General features: G+C 42.0%; 1 pseudogene; it reads right to left on the bottom strand.

Annotated features, from left to right (window-relative positions):
- Positions 1-2,314: 2,314 nt before the first annotated feature.
- LOC143403980 (pantothenate kinase 2, mitochondrial-like) lies at positions 2,315-3,394 on the bottom strand (annotated as a pseudogene).
- Positions 3,395-6,863: the final 3,469 nt, after the last annotated feature.

Raw genomic sequence — 6,863 nt, 5'->3', positions numbered from 1 at the left:
TCCTACCCCTTACCAGCCACCCTCCTCCTATCAGTTCAGGCCACATATTTTACTCTGCACCATAGCCACAGCCCACATACTGCTTCTACTGGGGGTAGGATAAGGTGAGACACTCAGGCCACCAGGTGGAAAGCAGACAAGGACAACCACTGTGAGCAGACAGGGTGTGGGCCATGGTGGCCACCCTGAGTGCACCTTATGGGCTGGAGGTGGTGAGATGGCAGGAAGCTTGGATGAGGATGTGCACATCTGCAGGGACAGCTTGGAAGTTCACAGCTGGAGAGGAAACAGCATCTAGGGTTTGATTTCAAGGGCCATGCCTGGGTGGGGTGCTGCCTTGATGAGATCCAAGATTGTGGAGATAGCTTGAGGAGATCCAGGATGGTTTCTGAGGACTGACACCATCTGTCATCAGAGAACAAGCTGGTAAAGACGGAAATAGTCCACAAGGCAGAGAAGCAAGAGGAGCCTGCTAAGAGCCAACACAGGTATGATCCTGAAACACTCATTAGATTTGTAACTTGAGGTTCACTAGTGGCCTGTCAAGAACACTCCCATGGAATGACAGGGTGGGCTGAATACAAGGTAGAAAGTGAGGAAAAACAGCTTCCCAAGAGAGGAACAGTGGGTTGAAGGAAGGCCAGGGAGACATTCACAGCTCATGATCTGGGTCCAGAGAGATCTGGCCTTGGTTCCAGTTCTGACCATTTTCAGTTGTGTGACCTTGGGTATATTTGCTCTTCATGGCTTCAATTTCCTTCTATGCTACACTGTAGGAATAGCCAGGGCTGAGGAGACTGCCCATGTGGAGCACTGTCATAATCTCATGTGCTCCATGACATGGAAGTTCATGGGAATAATCTGCCCAAAGGAACAGGAAAGCCAAGGGCAGAGGAGCTAAGAAATCCCCAACTCCAGTACCAGTACAAGTTGGTAGATGGTGGTGGTGTTTTTAGTAGCAAGAAGAAAGTGCAGCCAACAAGCAGACAACTGAGAGTGGAAGGCCCAGAGATGAGTGGCTGCAATAAGGGTGAACTGCCATCCCAGCAGCATCCCTCTTATTCTGCTGCAAGTGGCCCCAGCCCAGCTGGACCCATCCTCTATATGTGTCAAGGCACATGCATAAAGGCACGTGTCCCTCAGGGAAAAAGCTATGGGATACCCTGCATGTGGATGGCCCTCTGCTGCCATCACACAGCCTATAACCAATCTTTCACCCTACTCACCCCTCCCTTCCACCCCAGAATGAAACTGAGCTACGTATAGAGATCACAGAACAGGGAGGATCTTGAGACCTTCCTTCTGGTTACAAGGCTGCTTTATACCAGGCCTTTCCTTGCCTTCAACTGTGATTCCCACATCACTTGGCACATTAGATATAAAAGCTGCACTGTCTCCAAGGGGAAGGCTTCTTAAATTATTCTGCACAGCAGAAAGAAAAGGTCCAGCCCTTAGCAAGACACTCAAGTAGTCTGAAACCCACAAGCACCAGAGGCTCCCAGAGTTCATCAGCAGACACCTCAATTCCTTCTTTGCTATGAAGCCTGAAAGGATACTCTCTACATGGCCCCTTGAAGAGCCATAAATTCCAGAGGCTCTTTGGTGTCACACTGCCAGCCTCTGCCTTTTCCACAAGCTCACCCACTTTGGTCAGGTCATTATGCCCCTTACCCCGGGGAGTTCTGGCAGCACTTTTCACCTTCCATAGGCTCTTCCCATGATTTAGAGAAGTAATACAAGAGCTGCCCTTCTAAAAGTTGCTTTTTCAGTTTCAGGAACAGAATTAACCCACCCAATTAAGTTTTCAGAAGCTTAAAATATACCATTTTTCAATATGTACACACAAAGGCTAAATGCAAACCAGAGTAATGCACAGGTGAGCTCTAAGTCCTTACTGAGAAAATAGTGATTAAATTTTCACACACAGCAGCCTGTCCTGCACACAGCAAGTCAAAAAAGGATGCACAACCACAGCCAGCTCAACACAGGACAGCTCTTCCAAGGCGTCTGCAGTGAATTATGCTGAGATTTCCAAAAACACCACAGGTGTAACAGTGCTACCCTCAAGGGCAACTTAAACACAGCAATCCTTACACTGCCTGAACATGGTCCACTTGTTTTTTAATGCTTCTATCCTTACTGATTGCTAGTTTAGAATGAATTTTTTAAGGATTTATCTCGATGACTTAGAAAAATACATGTCATTTCTCTCTTGGATCCGGATAATACATCATCAAATAACTGAGTAAGGCTTTTAAAAAACAAAAGTCCATAGATCCCATTGTAGAAATTTCCAGGACACCCTTCCAGGTAACAATCAGGGAATCTTCAACAGCTCCAGGAGTGCTCCAACAGCTCCAAAATAACCCTCATGTTCTGAAAAAAGTGCTTTCAACTGTCCATTGGACCAATAATCTAAAGCATATGCCAAAAGCCGCATGGCAATCTTATTAATTCTCAAGAAATTTCCAACAAATACCACCTGGTTAATGTTCTCAAAGCTACAGCCCAGCCTGGCAATCCAAACATCTCATAATTTCCTCCATAATGTCTCTCACTAGTTTATCCACTTTGGTGCTACCTCCATGAGATGCCATTTCAAGAGCTTCTTCAAAAGTGGTAGAGCCAGTAAGAAGACAGCAGAGACCAAAAAAAGTTCCTCCTCCAAGACTTGTGCCTGTGACCCTCTTGTAATTATCTTTGGGATACACTGCTAAAATGCTAACCACTGAGCCAATGTTCACCAGAAGCAGAGGATGTGGGTTTTTCAATTCAAATGGTAACTTCTGACATTTTTCAGAATCAGCAGGATTTTCAAGGTAATAGCACTGTGATCATCAATTGAAACCAACTGAGTCAATACATAAAATTCCTTGGATTAAGCAGTCTAGTTCATGCAGTTTGCAAAGCTGAAGATCACCTATCTTTGCATCCACACAGAGTCAGGTCCTTCAGCTCCAGGTGCATGTCCCTAATGCCCATGAACCCATAAGCCACATTGGAGGTCAAGTACTTCCAAATGCTTCGAAGACTCTCCACTTCTTCCCCTTCTTCTTCAGCAGTGATGTCTTTGGGTTCAAAATAAACCAGCTCGACCAGGGTTGTACCTATCTCCAAGCCAAACCATGGAAAAAGCGGCCGCTTTTTCCGGAGGCTTTCAACCGGCGGGCGGGAGACCTAGGCAGGGCCGCTGCAGGAGTTGGGCTGATCCCGCCATACACCATCCGCCAAGGCCCGGACAGCAGGCGCTGTAGCACTGCTCACTGGGCGCCAAGGTGGCTCCCACCGCCGTCCTTCGGAGCCCCATGGGCGCTGGCTCCCCAGTCCACGAGGATGAGGTGGCGGTGGCCCTGCCATGGCGCTCCAGGGATGCACCAAGCTGGCCCGCTCCCATCCGCAGCAGCCAGGGCTCCGCTGGAGCCAGCCCCCCAGCACCAGAATCCTCCATCCTCCTCCATGGCAGTCCAGCTGGAGCCTCTTGATATGCTTTGATGAGGCAATTGGTCCTTTTCTCCTTTCTTCCATCTTCCATATGCTTGTACCTGAACCTCCACATTCTGTCAGTTGTATATTTATTTTTGCATTTCAAGGTCAATGCCAAATTCATTCTTTACTGAGACCCATCTTTCACATGTTGCTTATAGGTTGATCCTCAAAATTGAAAATTAGTGCTTTCCCTAATTTATATTATTGTGTCTTTTTAACTATCATTTACTGCATAGTCAAATAATGTGCAACAATTACATTTTTTTATAGGCTTAAGGTCATGATCTCTAGAATCCTTGGAGAAGAATGTTCTAGTGTCCAAATGAAATAAATTCTCTTTTATCATTTCAGAAAAAGCTTAAGATGATGCTGTATTTTAATGGGCTTTGTATTTGGTTCATGACTTATTTTACACAATTTTTGTTGTTTGTGTTTCCTGGAATTTCCATTTGTCTTTCTTTTATTTTTACTGAGAGAAGATTTCTTTACTATATCATGGATATCACCCATTTCCATAGTTATGATATCTTCAATGTAGACCACATTTCATTTTTGTTCTTGAAGACATTGTATTTGGGGGCCAACTAGCTTCCTATTCTGATTTAGATTGTTTAGCAAACTCCATGCACAACTCTCACCCTGGAATTGTTTTTGATTAAACTTCAGTCCAAGTTTCACTCCCTCATGTTCTACATCTTTGTTGGTTTGTGTCTCACTTCTCTGGAATACATCCAAAGGCATATTGAACAGAAACAAACAAACAAATAGATGGGAGATGAAATTGATGAATACTTGCAAATTTGGAAATGTCTTTCATATGCCTTCACCTTGATTTATAGATTTGTAGAGCACAAAATTCTATATTCAAACATTTTTTCCCTCCTCAGAACTGTAAAAACATTGTTTCATTCTCTTCTAGCACAGAGTGTTCCTAAAAAAGAGTTTGATGCCAGTTTATTATTGTTTCTTGATAAGTGACCTCTTTTCCCTCTTCTCCAGAGACTTTTTAAAAATGTACTTTTCCTATGTTTATTGCAGCACTGTGCACAACAGCCTAGATATGGAATCGACCTAAGTGTCCATCAGGAGGTGAATGAATCAAGAAAATGCGGTATGTACACAATGGGAATTCTATTCAGTCATAAAAAGAAGGAAATCATGCCATTTGTGACAACAGAGATCAGCGTATAGGGCATTATGCTAAGTGAAGTGAGTTCATGACAGAAGGACATATTCTGCAATATTCCACTTACAATAGATTCCTAAAATAGTCAAATTTGTAAAAGCAGAAATATAATGGTGACTGCCAGGGACTGGGGGAGGGGTAATGGGCAGTTGTTGTTCCATGTCTAGAAAGTTTCAGTTAACCAGGATAAGTAAGTTCTAGAGATCTGCTGTACAACACTGAGCTTGCAGTGAACACACTGTCCCATAAACTTAAAATGTTGTCAAGAAGGTAGACCTCATCTTATATGTTCTTACTACAATAAAAAATAAATAAATAAATAAAAATAAAATCATTTCTCTAAACATTTAGTGTTCTAAAATTTCATGGTGATGTGACATGGTCTTTTTTTTTTCTTGGTACTCATTTATTCCCTTTACTAGGAATAGTTATGTCTTTAACTTTGGAGGAGATCTCTTTATAATTATTACCATTTCATTCTTACTTATTTTTTTCTTTATTCTTTTTAATTTTTTTTTACTATTTATTATTTTTTAGTTGTAGTTGGACACATTATCTTTATTTCATTCTTATGTGGTGCTGAGGATCAAACCCAGGGCCTCACATGTGCACCTCACATGTCCTAGGCAAGCGCTCTACTGCTGAGCTACAACCCCAGGCCAAACTTTTGTTGTTGTTGTTGTTGTTGTTGTTTGTAGTGCTGGGGATTGAACCCAGGGCCTTATAAATGTGAGGTAAGCACTTTAACAACTGACATATATCCCTAGCTATTTTTCTTCTCTATTCTATTTGTAGGATATTGGAACTTCTGGATTTATTTTCTTTGCTTCACCTTCTCCTGAAGCTCTCTTTTTCTAATCTTTTGATTTATGTTCTAAAAGGAGTCCTAGGCTTTGTCTTTCAACACTTCAATTTTATTTGGGGAGTTACTGGGTATTGAATCTAGGGGCACTTTACCATTAAATTACATACCCAGTCCTTTTTATGTTTTTATTTTAAGGCATGGTCTTACTAAGTTGTTAGAGCTGTCCTGGATCCTCCTGTCTGAGCCTCCTGAGTCCCTGGGATTACAGGTGTGTGCCACAAAACCTGGAACACTGTCCCATAAACTTTCAATTAATTTTTAAAATTTTAGAAATCATATGCCTAATTTACAAGAATTTCCTTTTGTATTATTATTTTGATGTGTGGGGGTGGGACAGGGTGAGGGGTAGGATTCTCTAGTGCTAGTTTTGTGGAAGAAATAATACATTTTCAAATTTCTCTAAGAACACAAATTTAAATATTTTAGTTTTTTTTTTCCTATTCCATAAGCCGACAATCCCTGTTCTTCTTTCTGAATTAGTAAATCTTGGATTTTTTTGTTTATTCTGCTTATTTTCTTTCGTGTACTCTTTAGTTGTCCATCATATTTAAGAATGGGACTGTTCTAGATAGTTTTTCAGAGTTTCTTACTATTGAATATATAGGTCTTTCCTCCCACAGGTTAAGTGCCTGTGCTGGGAGCTCCATGTACATGGGAAGGACAATTAATTATGGTAATGCTGGTTACCAAAATAAGCCTCAAAACTTTATGGTTTTCTATGATATGTGCTTATTTCTCAACTGCAGCATAGTTCAGATGTTCCTGATTCATGGGTGGCTTTCCCTCATGTAGTGACTCAGAGACCCAGGCTCCTTCAACTGATGCTACAGGCATCTTCTCTGACCTTTTTACCTTCTGCTTCTGACTGGCAGAGGGTGAGTGAGAATGTGAAAAGGCACTTTTCTTTCTTTATTCCTTACTTTCTTCCCCCCTTCCTCCCTGCCACCCCACCATCCACTCAGTACAGAACCCATGGCCTCACAATGTTTAGTGTGTGCTCTACCATTGTGCTACACCCCCAGGTCCACAGTTGCTTTCTTAAAAGCCCTGGCCTGAGAGTGACACACACCACTTCTACTCATGTTCCATGTAGTTAAATGGCTACATTTGGATATGAGGGAGGCCAGAAGATGAAATGCCCAGCCTGGTAGTTCCTTCCCCAAAAATCATCAGGTTAAGGAATGAGGAAGCCAAGTTCTTGGTACATAGCTAACTAACCATAGCTTTTTTTTTAAAAAAATAATATTTTTAAAAATTGTGAATGGACAAATACCTTTAATTAATTAATTTATTGATTGATTTTTATGTGGTGCTGAGGATCAAACC

This window comes from Callospermophilus lateralis, chromosome 7, assembly GCF_048772815.1.
Source record: "Callospermophilus lateralis isolate mCalLat2 chromosome 7, mCalLat2.hap1, whole genome shotgun sequence".
Taxonomy (NCBI): domain Eukaryota; kingdom Metazoa; phylum Chordata; class Mammalia; order Rodentia; family Sciuridae; genus Callospermophilus; species Callospermophilus lateralis.
Note: the sequence above shows the minus strand (reverse complement) of the source record. Positions and strands in the feature narration are given on the sequence as shown.